We start from the raw sequence: 18363 nt of genomic DNA on the forward strand, positions 1-18363 counted from the left end.
CCATGGCTAACCTTACATTTGCTTTATAGTAAGGTCATGTTATTTTTACAATACAATTCATTTTTTAAGGCCAGGCAACACCCTTAGGCAGATGATGAAACATACAATCTTTGGAACTGACACCCACATGAAATCCACAAATCCCCCTGAGTGGCTTCCAGAGAGTTCCAGGAGAGGGGAACGAACACTTCCACTCTTAAGACAGACATGTGGAAGCCTCTCTAATGACTTCAACAAGCACCTCACCATGCAAAGGAAGGACAAATTTAGGGTCTTTATTTTTGCCATCACAGTGACAAGGAGATTTGGCCATGAACAGTTTATCCCCTACATTAGCCCAAAGTTAGAAATTCTCACCAAGATGCTTGCTCTTGAACAAATCTGCAAACTGAGGACTTCTCATACTTGAATGACAGCCCATTCACATCATCTGAGTGTTATCATTTTGATCATACTGCAGCTTACTATGCCATAATATCTTTATTTAGGGGTTCGTATGGTTCCGAGGTATGAGGCTTCATACATAAATGGTCATTTCTAATATTCATTCATTCAACAACTATTTAGTGAGCCACTGCGTGTCAGGCTCGGCCTGCTAGTCATCAAGAATACAAGGAGAACAGGACTCTGGTTCCCTTGGGACTCATTAACACTGGGATTTCTTATTCCTCAGGCCTGTAAACATCTACAGGATCTGGCCCTGCCCCTCTCTCCTACCTCTTCCCTTACTAAACTTCCTCTCCACCTATCTCTTATAGCCCCTCAAAACACCAAGGTCTTCTTACCCCAGGGCCTTTGCACTTGTAGTCTTCTCTTCTTAGAATGCTATTCCCCCTGGTCTCCCCACATCCTTTAGGTCTTTGGTCAACGATCACCTTCTCCAAGGCAATTCTATCTAAAGGCAAAAGTCTTCCTTCACTCTTCTTCCTCCCCACCCTGTTTTATTTTCCTCCAGAGCACTGCTCACCCCCTGAAATGTCATATCTTTACTTATGTTTCATTTTCTGTCTCCCTTGGTAGAGCTTGGGCAGGAAGTTCATCTTTTCCAGCAATGTATCCCCAGAGCCCAGAACAACCTGGCACATAACAGATGTTTGTATGTATCTGGAGACTGAATGAATGAATGAACAAACTGGCTCTTGACAGTCTGGGGTGCTCAGTGAGCCAGCTTTGCAGGAGTCATTATGGTTCCCCGTCAGATCCATGGCCCCCACTCAGGCTTCCCCATTCCTCCTCCTGCTGGGCTCGCTCTGTGAATGACATTCCTACCCACTCAGGCTCAAAACCTTGCCACCACTTCTCATTCCTCCGTCCCTCCAGCACCCATGACTGCCAATTTTGGTGACCCTCTGGCCTCCTGCATCAACTCCTTTCTCTCTTCATTCTTACAATGACCCCCCCCCCCTTATCTCTCACCTAGACCACAGTCATTATTTCCTACTTGGGCTCCCTCCCAGCAAGTCCTCCCCTCCAGTCTGTTCTCCACAGGGCAGCCAGGATGAGTTTCCTCATGGCCAGGCTTGATCACATCTCTGCCCTACCCAGAAACTAAAGACCAGATGCCTGGATGGCAACTGCAGCTCAGGTCATGATCTCACGGTTCATGGGTTCGAGCCCAACATCGGGCTTTGCACTGACAGCACAGAGCCTACTTCGGGTTCTCTGTCTCCCTCTCTCTCTCTGCCCCTGCCCTGCTTGCACTCTCTCAAAAATAAAAAAAAAAAAAAAACATTTTAAAAAATTAAGAAAAAAAGAAACTAAAGACCAATCCCTTAGGTCAGCATTCAATCCTCCCAGAAACTGCCTCCACCTTCCTACCTAGCTTTCCGTCTCACAACCCCTCGGTTCTCCTTTTTGCTCCAGTTGGAATGAACTGCTTTTAGTTTCTACAGCTTCTTTCTAGAAGCCCCCACTGCCTGCTTCCAATACTTGAAATACTTTCCCTTCTTTCTTCTAGTGTACTCATCATTTAGACCCAACTCAAATGCTACACAGCTTCTCCAAGAAGCAGTTCCCGATTTTCCGGAAGAATATAAAGTGCATCCTTCTCAACTCTTTCCCAAAGGTCACCTGTTTCTCTTTTGGGGCAGGTGTCAGAAAACACAGGCAACATGAGATGTAGAAGAAAGAGTCCAGAACCCGGGTTCAGATGATCTGAGCTGGACCCACAGCTCTCTGGGTCTGAGACTTACAAAGTACGCACCCTTAGATAAATTAAACTCTTGAGTCTTAACTTCCCCATTCGTGCAATGGGAACAATCACACTATGACTATCATGGGTGTGTTAGGAGAATTAAATGTAAGTGACGGCGTAAAAAAAAGCTTTGGCACTAATAAATGACTAAATTCGGTCATGATCAGCAGCTAAACCACTGGTAAACAAAAGTGTGACTTGTCCCGGGGAGGTTTCATGGAGGTCTCTGGCTGGATGAGCCCTAAATCCAGGAATAGGTCAGTGGGGAAGGGATTTTCTGAGGCAGAGGGACTCTGAGGCCCTAAAATCCCATATCCTCAGGCAATCCGAAGAGGGAAGAAGTAGAGGGTATATCCACAAAGCTGGGGCCCTAATGGTATTAATAGCTACCGATTCTGGAGCTTTTCCTGTGCCCCAGGCACTGCGCTAAGTACCCTACATAAATTATCTCATCTCGTTTTATTCCCTCACAGAGTAATAGAAGAGGAAAGTCAGGCCCACAGCAGTTATATAAAGAAGTGCTCCCCTCCCCCACCCCACCCTTTCAACAGTTCAGACCTAAAAGATATCCTGAAAATGTCCAATCCAGTGATCTTATTTTTCAGATGGGGAAACTGAGACCCTCAGAGACGTGATGAGCATTTACCGAAACTGTCCAGCCAGTGAGGAAGAACCTGGGCCTGGAACCGAGATCTCCTCACTCCCAGGGTGGGAGTCACTGCTCGGCAAAAATCCAGGGGTACCACTCATTTTAGAGTATATGTCAATGGCGGCCATGGAGGACAAAGCCATTTATGGGGACCACAATGTGGGTGGTGGTCCTTGGAGTTAGGCCACCTAGTCATCCTGGTTCTGCTCCGTGCCAGGCTGCTCACCCCACTCAGGAAGGCAGCTCTTGAGACGAGAGCCTCAGGCCCCCAGAAGCCGAACACTGCCTTCCTTGCCAACCATCTCATTCAACGAAATCTCCTCAAAAGCGACTGACTTCATCCATTCACCATCCAGCTTGCACTCCTTCAACGAACCTCTCGGGGCACCCTGTCTGCGCCAGGCACCGGGCTCAGCTCTGGGGACACCCAGCTGCCCTTGAGGGGAGCCTTGCCCTGAGTTTCCACCTGAGCCTGGTGAGGCTGTAGCTCAAGCTTCCACCAAAGCTTTGTCAGCAACACCAAGGGCCATACTGAACAGACATCAAGGAGGAAGGGGTGGCCCGACATCAAGGACTTGGGGACCTCTGCAAAGAGATGATGAAAAGGGCCCGGCTGGAGTAGAAGACCCAGGCCCTTAAGGAGGAGGAGAGAGTGACTGGGATAGCATACGGTCAGGTCAAGGTGGGGGAAGGGGTGGACTCCTGAATGCCACGTCAACCGGCCCAACTGAGGACACAAGCTCAGTGACCCCCGGGAGAACCCAATACTATGGAATCTGATCTCTGGCCTGGAGCTGCTTCATTCTCCCAAATTAAATCCCAAACCTGGAGTGTTTGCTTGCATGAGAGAGCTCTCCTCTGGGGCTGACTGAGGCAAACTAAAGGCCAACCCTCCCCCCCATCCCCCCATCCCCGTCCCCCCAGTAAGAATGGTAGCAAATGAATGGCACCTACCGCTCCAAGTAGAGACAGGGCTGGAATTACAAAGAAGCTCAGATGAATTTTGGGGTTCAGGGGCTTCAATGGGTATAGGATTGAATTATGTAGGAAGAAAATGAGTATGAAAGCCAGAGACCCTAGATTCGAATGCAGGCTTTGTCACTAACTCTCTGGTGACCTTGGTCAAGCCACCTCACTGGACCTCAGTTTCCCCATTTGTAAAGTGAGGGGATTAAATGAGTTCCAAAGGTTCTTCTGATCCCGACCCTCTAAGCCAGTGATCCTTACTAAGGTAAGCCCCTCAGGGCTCTGATTCGGACAGTCTCGGGTTTTGCAGGAGCCTGGGCCTCATCTAGGAAAAAGGGGCATGCTGGGGGAGGGGAATGCGCTGGGCGCTTATTTTGGGGGTGGGTGGGGAGCGGGTTGTTTAAGCTACACGGTTGGTCCGGGGGAGGCGAAACGAAGGGAAGGCTGGGAGCCGCGTTTTACAGGCCAGCAGGCTAGCTGCGATCTCCAGCCTCCCTCCGGGGCTTCAGACCCTGGAGAGGCAATGCAGCCAAGAGCCGCGCACCAGCCTCGGTTGCCGAGGCTCGGACCCGGGACCACCGTCTCGATCCTTCCCGGGAGCCGTGCACGAGCTTCGTGGGGAGTGGCTGCTGCTCTCTCCCCGGTACCCAGCGGCGGGCCCCCTCCCCGGCGCGGGGCCCCCTCCCCCAGTCCGGGGGCGCAGGGAGCCCCATGGGGGCGTGGCGGTGGCGGGCGCCGGCTTCTCAGCCCCGGGGGCTGGAGGAGGTCTCGGTCGTGGGGCCGCCCGGGAGGGACCCCACGCCCTCCACCTACCGGCTCCCCACACAAAGGCGCCCACGGAGGCGCCGCACTTACCGGCCAGAGCGGGCTCCGGGCGCCGGCGAGCGGGCGGGCGGGCAGGCTGGCGGGAGGATGTGCGCGCGCGAGTGTGCGTGTGTCTGCGTGTGTTCCTGTGTGTGTCTGCGCGAGTGTGTGTGTGTGTGTGTGTGTCTGTGTGTGTGTGTGTGTGACGGGGGCCGCGCCGAGCTCTGTGCGTCTGCGTGTGCGGGGGCGTCCGTCCGTCGGTCCGTCCGCCCGGCGCTCCGTCCCGCGCTCCGTGCGCGCTCCCTAGCCCGGCCGCCCCACCAAATGCGCCTGGGCTGCGGAGTCGCCGGCGCAGCCGCCGGGTCGGCTCGGCACCCCCCAGCCCCGGCTCCGCCCCGCCCCCGGGCGGCCTGGCGCCTCTCCCCGGGAATTGCGCAGGGCCCGCGGGGCTGGCGGGCGGGGCGCGGGAGCTCCGGCAGCGCCCAGGGCCCAAGCGGGGCGGGATCTCGGACCCCTAGTCCCCGACCCTGATCTCTGGAGCCCCCTCCCCCCTACTCCGCTCGGAGTCCCCGCGCGCGCCGCCCCCGCGCGGAGGTTGCCTGGACAGGGAGGGCGGGGGAGCTGGAGAACCGCATGCATTTCATTCATGATTTTCTCTTCACGGGAGCCCCGGGCCCGGGCTGCGCCTATTCGGCGACCGCCAGAGGGACCCCAGCGGGGCCGTGCGCACCGAACCCAATGCGGGACGTACAGACAGATGGGGGTAGAGGAAAGCGAGACAAAGGGGTCAGTGCCGTGGGGGGTGGAGGGGGCAATGCATGGAAAGGGTGCGGTGGCGCTCCCCGATGTTGCCCCCACGATGCCAACACCTGCACAGAGTGGTTGCATACCCGGGCGCACACGGCGCCGGGTGCCCAGGACCTGCTTCAGGGCTCGGAGGAGGCACCTGCCTTCCCACTCTTCCCTCTTCAGCCTCTAGGGAGCAAGACCGTCCTCCACCAGGTCTCTCCCGCCTGACGCTCGCCGCTGGGCGCGCACCTGTCTTGGCTTTCTCGTGGGCACCGTGGGCCGGGATGCGCAAGGAGCTGCCCACGCACCCCACAATCCCACATTCCTCAGGCTGGCACCCTGCTGGCCGGAGGTTCCAGATGTTCCACCCAGATGGGGGCTTTTTGAGGCGTCAGGCTGCACGCAGAGCGGGATCCTAAGCTCCATTTCTACATGGGGAAACCGAGGCGCACCACCACACAGGTCTTACCCTGGTTCCAGCCACCATCCTCTTTCATCTGGATTTCTGCAATAGCCTCCTGACTGGTCTCCCTGCTTCCACCCTTGGCCCCCTGCAGTTGATTCTCTACACAGCAGTCAGAGCCATCCTTTTAAAACGTAAGTCTACTCCTTCACTGGAAATCCTACAGTGGCTCTTCATTTCATCCAGGAGAAAACTAAAGCCCCTGTAACAGCCTGCAAGGCTCCTCAAGATCTGGCTCCCTTTGAGCTCTAACTTCACTTCCCACCATTCCAGCCACACCGGCTTTTTTAAATGCATCACCAACATGGCACCCACTCTGTGGCCTCTGGGCATTGGAACGGCTCTTTTCTCTGCCTGGAAACTTCCTCTAAGGTAGTCACATGGCTTGATCCTTTACCTCTTCAATGTGTCGCCTCAAAGAGGCCTTCTGTGACCATCGTGTTTTGAATTGTAGGCCTACTCCCCCTATTTTCTCCATGGTAGTCATGACCTTTGTTGTGTGTTTCCTGCGGCTCCCTGGCCCTTCATTTCCAGCTCTCACCTCAGTCCTTTGGCGTTTCAGTCATCCAGGCTCACCGAAATTCTGTTCTCGAAACAAACTATATTTTTCCCATTCCTAACCTTTGTTCATGCTGTGCTTTCAGCCTGGAAAGCCATGCCCCTGCATTTTACCTAGTTTATAAGGTCCAGTTCAAATACCTCCTTCTCTATGGGGCCTTCACTCATATCCCCAGGGATACTCAGTACTCATTCCTGTCTGCTGTGACAGCAGTTCCTTGTCTCCCCCCCACCACCCCCCAAGCACACTAGAAACTCCTGGGAAAGGGCTGGGTGTCTTATCTCTCCCATCGGTACATATTTGTGTACAAAGGCATTGATTGGAAGGCCTGGATCTTGACTAGTCTTTTTCCCTAGGAGGGGCACAGAGGCAGCCTAGGTCTCCTTCTTATCCTTAAGTAGTTGCCTGTTGCGTGTGAATGATAACCAGGCTGTGATGGTTGGTCTGTATGGAAGCGCGGGTAGACATATCAGTTGCTGCTCAAGGACTTGCTCTCCCTCCGAGAGCATCTTCTCTGTCCTTCAGCATAAGGCTGATTCTCCCTGATGGCGTCCTTGGAACAATAGCAGCGACCGTAAATGAACACTTAGTATGCTCTAGGCACCATTTTGTGTATTTTCAGTGCGCTGCTCTATTTAATCTTCATGGTAACTTTGGGAGGCAGGCATTTTGATATCCCCATTTTCAGAAGAGGAACCAGAACGAATAAGTGACTTAAGGTCCCACAGTTGATATGTGAGGGCGTGTGTATTTCAAATTCAGATCTAGCTAATTCCAAAGCCCTAGTTCATAGAGCAGGGGTGCCTTAACAGTGAAGGCCCTGGGGGCTGATCGAGGGGGTGGGGGAAGAAAAGGGCTCAGAGAGCCTCTGCAGGATCAGCCTGGCCCAGATTCTTTTTGAACCCGGCTCAGGAGTCACAGAAGCTTGGCACTCCAGCAAGGCCAGGACCTCACAGGTTTCTGTCAATGGTGCTTGAGATGTCCTGTGGTGGAGGCTAGTCGTTGCCCTTCAGAAAGACAACTCCAGAAGGCCAGTGCTGCTTCCCAGACATTTGCAGCTGGCTGCTCTAGGTTCCGAGCCCAGCCCTAGCTGTCAGATGTGATTAATAATGTCCATCTCGGGGCGCCTGGGTGGCTCAGTCAGTTGAGCGTCCGACGACTTCGGCTCAGGTCATGATCTCACGGTTCGTGAGTTCGAGCCCCACGTCGGGCTCTGTGCTGACGGCTCGGGGCCTGGAGCCTGTTTCAGATTCTGTGTCCCCCCTCTCTCTGCTCCTCCCCTGCTCACACTCTGTCTCTCTCTCAAAAATAAATAAAGATTAAAAAAAAAAAAAGAAAACAATGTTCATCTCAAAGGGTTGCTGTGAGGAACTGTGATGATATATATGATAATATACTTGCATGATATATACCTATATGAATATACCTACGAATTAGTAGAGGCTCAAAAAATGATCTGTCTCTTTTGCTCCTTGTAGGGCATTTCTATCACATAGGGATAGAGCTAAACTAGTCTTCTTACCTTGTTTCTGTCTTGTGCATTCTCTTCCTGTTGTAGAGTTTCAGACTCCCACTGTCCAGCGAGGGGTACCCTAGGGTGCAGTTAAGGAAGGAAAGTCTAACTTTTATTAAAGGCTTTAAAAACAAGATATTCCATGTTATGTCCCTGTGTTCGCCCCTTTCATGTGCATGAGTACATTAGGAGGGACGCACTGTTATTACCAACAGGGAAACTGAGACCCAGAGAGGTCCAGGGGCTTCCCCATGGCCTCAGTACTCCCTAATTAATGGCCGGAGTGAGATTCTGGCCGATATCTGACTCTGGGCCCTGAGCAGCACCTGTCTGTGTCTTAACCCTATCAGCGTGGAGAGTGAGACCACCTATTTCCTTTCTCTTCTCTGATGGAGAAGAAGGAGAATTCTGTGAGTCCCACGGCAATGAAGTCGATGGGGCATTGGGAGGATTTAGGCTTATTGGGTCACTTTGTGTGACTCATTTACCCTCTCTGGAGGAAGGGAGGAAGAAAGGTTTGCGAAAGAGGAGGGGAAGGAGGAAAGAAAGATGGTCTGAGTAACCAGAGAGTGTCTTCCTGGTGGTTTTTGATGGGCTCTTAGAGATTAGAGTCAATATTTCTTGCTTTTGGTCTCGCTTGGAATTCACTCCACTGATAATGAAATGTTTTGCCTCAGTGAAAATGTTCCCCTATCCAGATTTTATTTATTTACTTACTTATTTATAACCCACCCCAATCCACAAAGGATTTGAGGTAGCTTACCACAGGAGCAGAAACCATAAAACAATGTTAAAATATCAATAAGGACGGAGAATCAGGACCAAGGAAAATGTAAATAAACTTTGAGAGAGAAGACCAAGCCTTGGTAATTACAGCTGATTCTTATCGAGCTCTTCCTGAGTGCAAAGGAATTTGTGTACATTATTTTATTTAATCCTTAAAAGAGCCCTGTCAGCTCAGTGTTCCTATTGTCTTCATTTTGAGGCATAGGAGACTGAGGGCGAGGGAGATCGGCTATGAAGCTCCCAGCTCCGTAGCTAGTGAGCAGTAGAACCAATATTTGAATCTAGCTGGATTTTGGAACTCATGCCCTTCACCCCTGTCCTGCCCTGCCTCTCCAAGGGGCAAAAGACCACCAATGTGCAGACCATAGGGGCCTCTAGAGTGCTGGGATGGAGCCTCAAAGCCTGTTCTGATCTTCTTGGATGTCAAAAAGAGAGGGAAATAGTTAGCACATGGAACTAATGCCCTCCCAGCGTTCAAGTCTTAGCTCAGGTGTACCTCCTTGAAGAGGTTCACCCTGACCACTCTCCTTAATAGGGGAGCCTGATTCTTCCTCCCGCTTCAGCTGCCCCCATACCCCTTTACCTTTTCCTTCAAGGATGGCACATTTTACCTTCTAACATACTGGGTAATCTGTAAACCGAATCGTATGTTTGATATGCCGTAAGGTATTCTTTAATATACTCTTTATTAATACCTGTATTTAAGAATTTTATTTATTTTAATTTTATTTAAAAAAATTTTTTTTAACGTTTATTTATTTTTGAGACAGAGAGAGACAGAGCGTGAACGGGGGAGGGGCAGAGAGAGAGGGAGACACAGAATCAGAAACAGGCTCCAGGCTCCGAGCCATCAGCACAGAGCCCGACGCGGGGCTCGAACTCCCAGACCGCGAGATCGTGACCTGGCCGAAGTCGGACGCTCAACCGACTGCGCCACCCAGGCGCCCCTATTTTAATTTTAAATTAGACAGATTAACTGTTTAATGTACTCACTGTTTCATCGTCCGTCTTCTTCCACTAGAATACAAGGTCCACATGGGCAGACACTGTTGACTGTTAGGAACACTTGATAGATCCCAAGGATCACAGACAATGCCTGCTATATAGATAGATTTTTGTTGAATGCTTGAATGATTATTTCAGAGAGGAAAAAAGAGACCAAGATGTCTAAAGTGGCAAAGTAGGTCACTTTTTTTTTTCTAGCTCATATTTTCTTTCCTTCCTTCCTCCTTTCTTTTCTTCTTTATTTTTCTCCTGTTTGTTTCCATACAGAATTCAAGGTAACTCTAGCACTAAGCTCTCAGAACAAGTCTTCAGGAAGCTTTTCCTGATGGTAAACTCTTACGGACCCCATGGCCAATGACCTTAGTGTCATTGTTAAGCAAATGCATACATGAGACTCATGGAGCTGATTTCGATGAGGTCTCTTGACAAAAGCTGGGCATCACCCCACATCTAAATTGGTCAAGGTAATTCATTTAGGGGTCTGGGAATAGTTTCCAAGCAGCATTCGGAGCAGATGCTGTGGGGATGGAGATGATGGGCAAATTAAAAGCGGGGCATTTGTGTGAAATAATTGACTTAAAAGGAGAGGACATCTTTGTGTTCCTAAGAGCTCACCTCCGGAGTCATATTTCCTGGCTGCAAGCCTGAAGAGTGAAAAGCCAAGGACGTTAACAAGGTTTGTCAGAGGAGAAGCTGAGCTGAGACCAATTGCTGGGGTGGATGCGGGTTGGGGTGTGATGTGATCTTGCTGTAGGAGCTGGCCTCAGATCCGGGCCGAGCCTCTGGGAGCCGCAGACACCAGCCTGTCAGCTCAAGGTGAAGGCCAAGGACACCTGGCTGCCAATCCCAGGAAGAAACATCAGAAACACTTGTGTCAGGAGGAGTGGGAGTCAGAACTTTGTCTCTCTCTGGGATCCTACGAAGCAGATTCATTCGCCACATGTTTTACAGAGGGCCGCCTCTGAGCTGGCCACTATTCTAGAGGCTGGGTCCCTGTTAGAAAACAAGACAGCTTCCCTGCTCTCATGGAATGTACGTTCTAGCGGCAGCACACTGCCTATGGACCGGGTTGAAATAACAAATAAAAGGATGATTTCGGATCGTGGTAAGAGCAATGAAGGAAAAGAAAAAGAGACGAGGTGATGGAGAGTGAAGGCAGGGGGAGGGCCACTTCTGACTGGGGTGTTCAGGGAAGGCTGCTCAGAAGAGATCACGTTTGGGCAGAGACCTGAGTCACAAGAAGGAGCTGACCATGCAGAGTAGGGGAAGAGCTTTTCAGGCAGAACTTTCTCTTGTAGGCACAGCAGGGAGGCCAGGGAGAGATGATGTGATAGAGGAGGCTGGGGGAATTCGGGTTTCATTCTAACGTGCTGGGAGCTACAGGAGGCTTCTGCTTGGGGAGAGTGATGGGACTTGACTTGAACGTGGCATCCTAGAGAGCAGCAGCAGCAGCAGCAGAGAAGCACTGAGAATTCCGGCCCTCTGCTCTCATCCCCAGAGGATGTCAAGTCCAGTGGTTCCCAGGCTGGCTGCATCTCAGAATCATTTGGGAGATCTATTTAAAAAATACAGATTCTCGGGTGCCCCACCCCCCGCCCCTAAAGTCTGACTCAGTAGGAAAGGGTGACGTTTGATCTTAAGAAAGTTCCCCAGACGGTTCTGCTGACTGGCTGGTAATAGCCGGCCAGTTAAGACCCCCCCCCCCCCAACCTTAGGAAGAGTATACTGAGTGTAAGGAGAAATTCCTTGTCTGAGGTCACACAGGGTGTTAATGGCTGATCTGTCTCCTGACCCCAGAGCAGTGATGGCTGGGGGTTTCTGGCAACAAGCCACAGAAGTGACTGTTGGCTAACACAGGCACAGGGGAGTTTATTGGAAGACCATGGTGGAGCTTGTGGATGGAAGAGAAGACTGAAGGACCATGCTTGGAAAGGTGGGAGTCAGGTTTGTAGGTCTGTAGGGTTGGAACGTCTCCACAGTCACATCCAGATGTCACCATGGAGATGCACTTGACTTGGTGTTCTTTCCTTCCTGCCACTCAAGACTCAAAGTCCTGGGAAAGCGAGAATCTGATTGGCTGCGTTCTGGTTGTAGACTTACCCCACCGGCTAGAGGAGGGCACACCTTGACTGACAGTCCTCTCCAGACTTCACCCAAGAGGAAACCAGGCGTCTGTTACCAAAAGAGCAGCCAAAAAAGGTCCATTACATCCGGCACCTCAGAGGGTTGTATAGATTATTCCTCAGTATCATCATTTCATAGTAACACTTAGTCATTTATAGTGTGCCAGGTACTATTCAAAGCATGTTACATACATTAGCGAGTTTCACTTATATTTCAAGGCTATGAGGCGGGAACTGAGGTAGTGAGCTAGGAAAGTGAAACACAGAGAAGGCATGTAGCAACTAACGTCTACATTCTGCTTTTGTAGGTTCCAAAGGTCATTTACACCTGTTGTCTAATTTGCTCCTGATAATCGCCTGCAAGTAAGATCAGGCATTTTTACAGGTAAGGAAAGTGAGGGGGCATATGCTCTGGAGTTACACAGTAGGTGGAGGAGTCCTTGGATTCATATATTCACTCGCCCATTCACCATCCATTCCTTCATTCATCCCTCCGTTTACTCATTCATCCATCCATTGGCTCCTTCTTTCATCAAACAGCAAGCGGCTCTCAGGGGTCAGGACTGTGCTAGGTTCTGGGAACTCCTTGGTTAACAAGCCTCAGTTTTTTTGTTTTTTTGTTTTTTTTTTCTCCCCAGGAGTTCACCAGTTCCAGGGCACAGCATTTGGGGCAGGGGCCAGAGGGGTCTAGAGCATGAGCAAGCCCAGAAAAAAACAAAACAAAACAAACAAAAAACAAAAACGAAGCGGCTCGTGTTAAGGAGTTTGGATTTTTGTCTCGAGGGCAACAACAGAAGGATTTTAAGCTGGGAACTTGTGTCTTATGAGGACAACTCTGACTGGAGAGATAAGAATGGTGGAAGGGAGGGGCGCCTGGGTGGCGCAGTCGGTTAAGCGTCCGACTTCAGCCAGGTCACGATCTCTTCAGCCAGGTCACGATCTCGCGGTCCGTGAGTTCGAGCCCCGCGTCGGGCTCTGGGCTGATGGCTCGGAGCCTGGAGCCTGTTTCCGATTCTGTGTCTCCCTCTCTCTCTGCCCCTCCCCTGTTCATGCTCTGTCTCTCTCTGTCCCCCCCCCCCCAAAAAATAAATAAACGTTGAAAAAAAAATTTCTATTAAAAAAGTGGGATTGACAGGGCTTGCTGGTTGGCTGGCGGTGGAGGGTGAGGGAAGGTTTTAGGATGAGGGCAGGGTTTCTGACTTGGGCAACTAGGTGAGGTGCGGCACTCTACATTGTGGGTAAGGGCTAGCTGGGGAGCCATTTGGGTGTGGGACATGAGAGCTCAGTTTTAGACGTGTGGTGTTTGAAGTTCCGGTACGACAGGGACAGGGAGGGATATCGACGTGTGTGGACCTTTTGCCTCCAGGCCCTGTGATCTACCCAGAATGCCTTGCTAAGTGAGAGCCTCCGTCTGTAAAGACCACTCAGAAACCCAGAGACTGCCAGATAAACTTGGAAATCCCCTACTTCATCCCCTTCACATCTCAGATGAGAAAACAGAGGCCAGAGGAAAGCTATTCCTGGAAGTGGTTGGCCGAGCTAAACCCAGAGCACGGGGCTTCCCAGAAGCCCCTTCCCTGCCATCCCATAGTACTCCAGTCCAGAGGGCACACACCAAACACTTGTGGCTCAATCCAGACTCCAGAAGGGCTCTGTTTGGACTGCAACTAAATCAAACTACTTGTCATCATTAAAAAAAAAAAAAAAAAAGATTAAGACATTTCCAGTACAAATCTATATTTTAAAAAAATACCAGAAGATCTGGCAACTTCAGGCTTCTGTGCCTACATGACGGTGACCAGTGGCGCTGGAGGGCAGCCGCTCCCCTGAAGGGGGGCGTGTCCAGCCTGCTGCCGTCCCCAGTCTTCTCCCCATTACTCAGAGCGTGTGCTATTTGCCACTTGTCAACAGCCTTCATCTGTAATTTTCTTAAGGAGGAAAGTGATGTGTTTTTTGTGACATGACCAAAATGTCTCTTGTCTGTCCCCAGCTGGCTTCATTTCCCTGGCCTCTGAAAGCGTTTGAGTTATGACCCTACCCCTTCCCCTCTGTGAACCACACGTCCCTCTTTTGTAAAGTGAGGCCCTTGAATATGACGATTCCAAGGCCCTCCACGTCGGCACTTCGGAAACGCGTTCTGCTATTGACAATGCATAATTGTTCCGCAGGTGGTTTTTGAGGGATTGCTCACCCTTGACTCTTTGGTCCTTGAATTATGATTTATCTAAGCCCTCGGAAGAAAAATGCCTTTTGTTTTGGGAGTTTATCCTTCATCTTTTGATTTTGAAAAAAAAAAAAATGAGTACTTCAAACAATGCAGCATAGCTTTTGTTGCTAGGAAGACAGCAGCACCAGAGGCTGCCTGGAGACAGGGCCAGCAGAAAACTCTTGTCTCCCTGCCCTGCCCTGCCCTCCTCTCCCCTCCCCTATTCTCCCCTTCCCTTTTCTCCCCTCCCCTTCTCTCTCCCATCCCCTCTCCTTCCTTCCCTTCCTTTCTCTCCACTCCCCTTCCCTTCCCCTCTCCTCTCCTCCTCTCCTCTCCCTGCTCCTCCCCTCCAGCTCCCTTGCCCTCCCCTTCTCTCCCCTCCCCACCCCTTCTTTCCCTTCCTTTCCTTTCCCTTCCCATCATCCCTCCCTCCCTGTCTTCTCTCTCTCTCTCTCTCTGGAGCAAAGATGTCAAAATCAATAATCTCTTCTGAAAAGATCAGTCTTATCACCAATAGAGTTTAGGTTTTCCTGAATCCAAAAGGTTATTGCTAAAGAACCACCCCTCCCCAGCCAAACTATTAAATACTCAGTGAAATGAACTCTTGAGTTTTAATTCTGGCTCTGCCATTAGACAGTCGTTTCACCTTGGGTAAGAAATTTATTTTTCTCTGGGCTTCAGTTTCCCCACCTATAAAATGGAAGGTTGGAGGAAGTGCTTGAACGCTCTTGCCTTTCCTTATAGCGCTAGCATTATAGGAGACCGCCAGAGATTTAGAGAATAAGGCAGCACCAGCAGGTCTCTGTGACTCTCCTTCAAGGTCAGCAAGACCCTGATACCTCTTCACTTTGAAGCCGTAATACTCAGCAGTAGGTCTTTGACTTGCTCCTCTCTGACTCTCTGGGCATTTAATCGGTGGTAAAGGAAGGATTTCTATCCACCCTCCTCCGTAGATGTAATGTGCCCCTGATATCTGTCTTGCTAGGTAATCTTACTTGTAGCATCGTTCCTTTGTTGTAGGACCTAAATATTTGTGATTATTTAATTCCTCAAGTCCGGTGTCACCCTAAGACTCTGCAGGTCCCCAGCCAGAGACGACGGAGATGATTTAAGCAACAAGTGCGCCCCCTGGTGACCTATGTAAAAATTGCAGAAAGGCTCAGGCGTTCAACAAATACTGAATTTAGAATCTTGCCTCTGCCTAACCCTCAAGGTAAGATTTTTAAAAAGGGCGTAAATGTCCTGTAAAGCAATATACGGCCTAAAAATAGAATAGTAACTGTTTCTGAAGGTTGTATGTCCACTCCCAGAGACAACTTTTGCCCATTTGACGTATCCACCAGTTGGGGTAGCCGATGTGTTGAGATCCACTCTGCCATCCTCCAGTTACGCCTGTTTCTCAGTGCAACGGTGGGATTGGTTATTCTAGGACATAATCTCTCTCCGTTGTTGCAGGTGTAGAAACACATGTGGCAGGAGTCCTTCTGTTTTTAAAAAAATTTTTTTTTGTGTTTATTTTTGAGAGAGAGAGAGAGACAAAGAGAGTATGAGCAGGGGAGGGGCAGAGAAAGAGAGAGACAAAGAATCCAAAGCAGGATCCGGGCTCCAAGCTGTCAGCACAGAGCACGACATGGGACTCGAACCCACGAATGGTGAGCTCATGACCTGAGCGGAAGTCGGACGCGTAACCGACTGAGCCACCCAGTTGCCCCGCAAGAGTCCTTCTTAGGACTGCTAGAAAAGGGTAGGGATAAGGTTAGATTCACTTATTCAAATGATCAAATACTTATTGTGTACCTACTATGTTCCAGAAACTTCCTAAGTGACAGGTGTACAAGTTGCGAACAAAACAAAGTCCTTCTTTTATGAGCTTACATTTTATTGGGTAAGGGGTGGGGAGAAAACAAGCCCCAATACTCCTATCTAATCAGAGATTCTCTGAGATTCACCAATTCCAAGTAATGGTAATCTGGTTTGGCAAAAATTTCTAACAGTGATTTGGCCAGGCCCTAAGGAGATTTAGTATATCCGGTTGAGAGCAATTGAGGCCTCAGGGCATCGTTCTGACAGACAGAAGCCCTACCCTTGAAAGTTATTCTGGGTCCTGAAAGTAGAACCTGAGGGAGGCTGGTTCAAGGTCTTCATTTTCCTAGTTATATGAGAAGAGGAGAGAGAGAGAGAGGAAGGTATACAGACATCAGGAGCTGCATATATTCACAAATCACCAGATCTGGAAGACCAACTTAGAGATGATCTCTTATAATATCCCCACTTTAGAGACAGAGATCCAGAGAGAAGTACCTTGCCTGAAATCACAATTGGTGATCATTAGCACAGTGGAATTAAAAATTGAATTTATATGTATTGATAAGGAGAACAATCGTATTACAAATCAGTGTAAATAGTCTGATTCCAATTTTGATTAAAAATTGTATGTGGATGGGACATCTGGGTGGCTCCGTCAGTTAAGCTTCTGACTCTTGATCTCAACTCAGGTCTTTTTTTTAAAAAATATTTTATTTATTTATTTATTTATTTATTTATTTATTTATTTATTTATGAGAGAGCACAAGAGCGAGTGAGAGAGGGGCAGAGAGAGATGCAGAGAGAGAATCCCAAGCAGGCTCCACCCTGTCAGTGCTGAACCTGACACAGGGCTCAAACCTATGAACTGTGAGATCCTGACCTGAGCTGAAATCAAGAGTCAGATGCTCAACCAACTGAGCCACTCAAGCATCCCTTGATCTCAGGTCTTGATCTCAGGGTTGTGAGTTCAACCCAGGCTACACTGGGTGTGAAGCCTGCTTAAAAAAAAAAAAAAAAAGAAAAAAAATCGTATGCTATATTTTGGAGGTGAGATTGCAAGGGTTTAAAATTTTTTGGCACATATTGATGTACTTTTAAAATATTCTACAGTGAGAGTACACAATTATAAAACAAAAAATAAACATTATTCAAAACAACTTGTGTTTTCTTTTTATTTTTTTTAAAGTTTATTTATGTATTGGGGGAGGGGGGCAGAGGGAGAGGGAGTGAGAGGATCCCAAGCAGGTTCTGCTCTGTCAGCGCAGAGCGTGATTCAGGACTTGAACCCACAAACCGTGGGATCATGACCTGAGCCGACATCAAGAGTGGAACGCTCAACAGACTAAGCCACCCAGGTGCCCCAGAACTTGTATTTCCAATGATTCAAGGGAAACAAACCTAAACCCAATAGCAGTGGTGGAATATATATATATACATATATTTCTTTCTTTTTCTTTCCATGTTCATGATTCTTCTGCATTTTATTTAACAACTGTTGTAGGCATTGCTAGCCTTCCCAATATGCAGTTCTTCCCTCATTCTGGGCATCCAGCAGCATTCCCCTGCCTTGGGGATTTCCCTGCCTTGGCTCTCGCACTTATCACATTACTAATGCTGCCCAATAGGTTATGATCTGTGTGATCAATGGAAACGGCCAGAGGTTGCCTTAGGGCCACAGCATTTAATCTCCAGTGCAAGTCTCTGTAGCATCAGTGAACCCTAAGCCTCATGTTGAAAGGGAAGTATTTTAAGATGTAAGTTTCCCGCACTGCTGAGCGGTGGACCTGGAGGACAGTGGCCCTGAAAGTGCCCAGACATGTTGTGGACTTTGTATGAAAAGGAAATAAACTGGGGCACCCGGGTGGCTCAGTCAGGTAAGCGTCTGACTTGGGCTCAGGTCATGATCTCGCAGTTCGTGAGTTCAAGCCCCGCATCCGGCTCTGTGCTGACAGCTCAGAGCCCGGAACCTGCTTTGGTTTCTGTGTCTCTCTCTTTCTCTGCCCTTCCCCTGCTCATGCTGTCTCTCACTGCCTCTCAAAGATAAATAAGCGTTTAAAAAAAAATTTTTTTTTTAAAGAAAAGGAAATAAACTTCTTCTGTGTTACCTCACTGAGATTCTGGTGGTGTTTATTACCACAGCGTTACCTAGTCTGTAACGACCAAATACAGTAACGCATACCAATGTATATAGTAAAAAGAGCCATTAGCATTTTGTAAAATGTAATCAATGAAATGTACAATATTTAGAAATTTTTATGTCACATTTCACACTAAAATATATGTGTAGTGAGTAATCATCCTGCGTTTCATTTAAAATCAAGATCAGTTTTTGTTTCCATTAAGGAATATTGATGTGTAATGACCAGTTAACTGAATTAGAGACTTGTACTATTGGGAGAGGCCTCAAAGTTTCATCTTGCACAACCTACAAGTGCATACAGAGGTATATCAAAACCATCCGCTACAGATCAGTACAAATGAACTGTTTGAACTAATGGAT

At 49.1% G+C, this 18363-nt stretch overlaps 1 protein-coding gene and 1 long non-coding RNA gene across 5 annotated transcripts in view; one reads left to right on the forward strand and one right to left on the reverse strand.

Annotated features, from left to right (window-relative positions):
• PTPN5 (protein tyrosine phosphatase non-receptor type 5) overlaps positions 1–4958 on the reverse strand; it is a 55892-nt gene extending 50934 nt beyond the window's left edge. Inside the window, exon 1 of one of the 4 annotated variants that reach the window (XM_045039049.1) lies at positions 4665–4958. The gene's annotated coding sequence lies outside the window, so the exon portion shown is untranslated. The remainder of the gene's footprint in view (positions 1–4664) is intronic. The other 3 variants (XM_045039047.1, XM_023239640.2, XM_023239641.2) reach the window with 3 other exon arrangements.
• Positions 4959–5105: 147 nt separating this feature from the next.
• Positions 5106–12791, forward strand: LOC109492044. Its single transcript, XR_002145758.3, has 4 exons — positions 5106–5999; positions 9996–10192; positions 12160–12236; positions 12490–12791. It is a non-coding gene; the product is annotated as an uncharacterized LOC109492044 (long non-coding RNA).
• Positions 12792–18363: the final 5572 nt, after the last annotated feature.

Source organism: Felis catus, chromosome D1, assembly GCF_018350175.1.
Source record: "Felis catus isolate Fca126 chromosome D1, F.catus_Fca126_mat1.0, whole genome shotgun sequence".
Lineage (NCBI taxonomy): Eukaryota > Metazoa > Chordata > Mammalia > Carnivora > Felidae > Felis > Felis catus.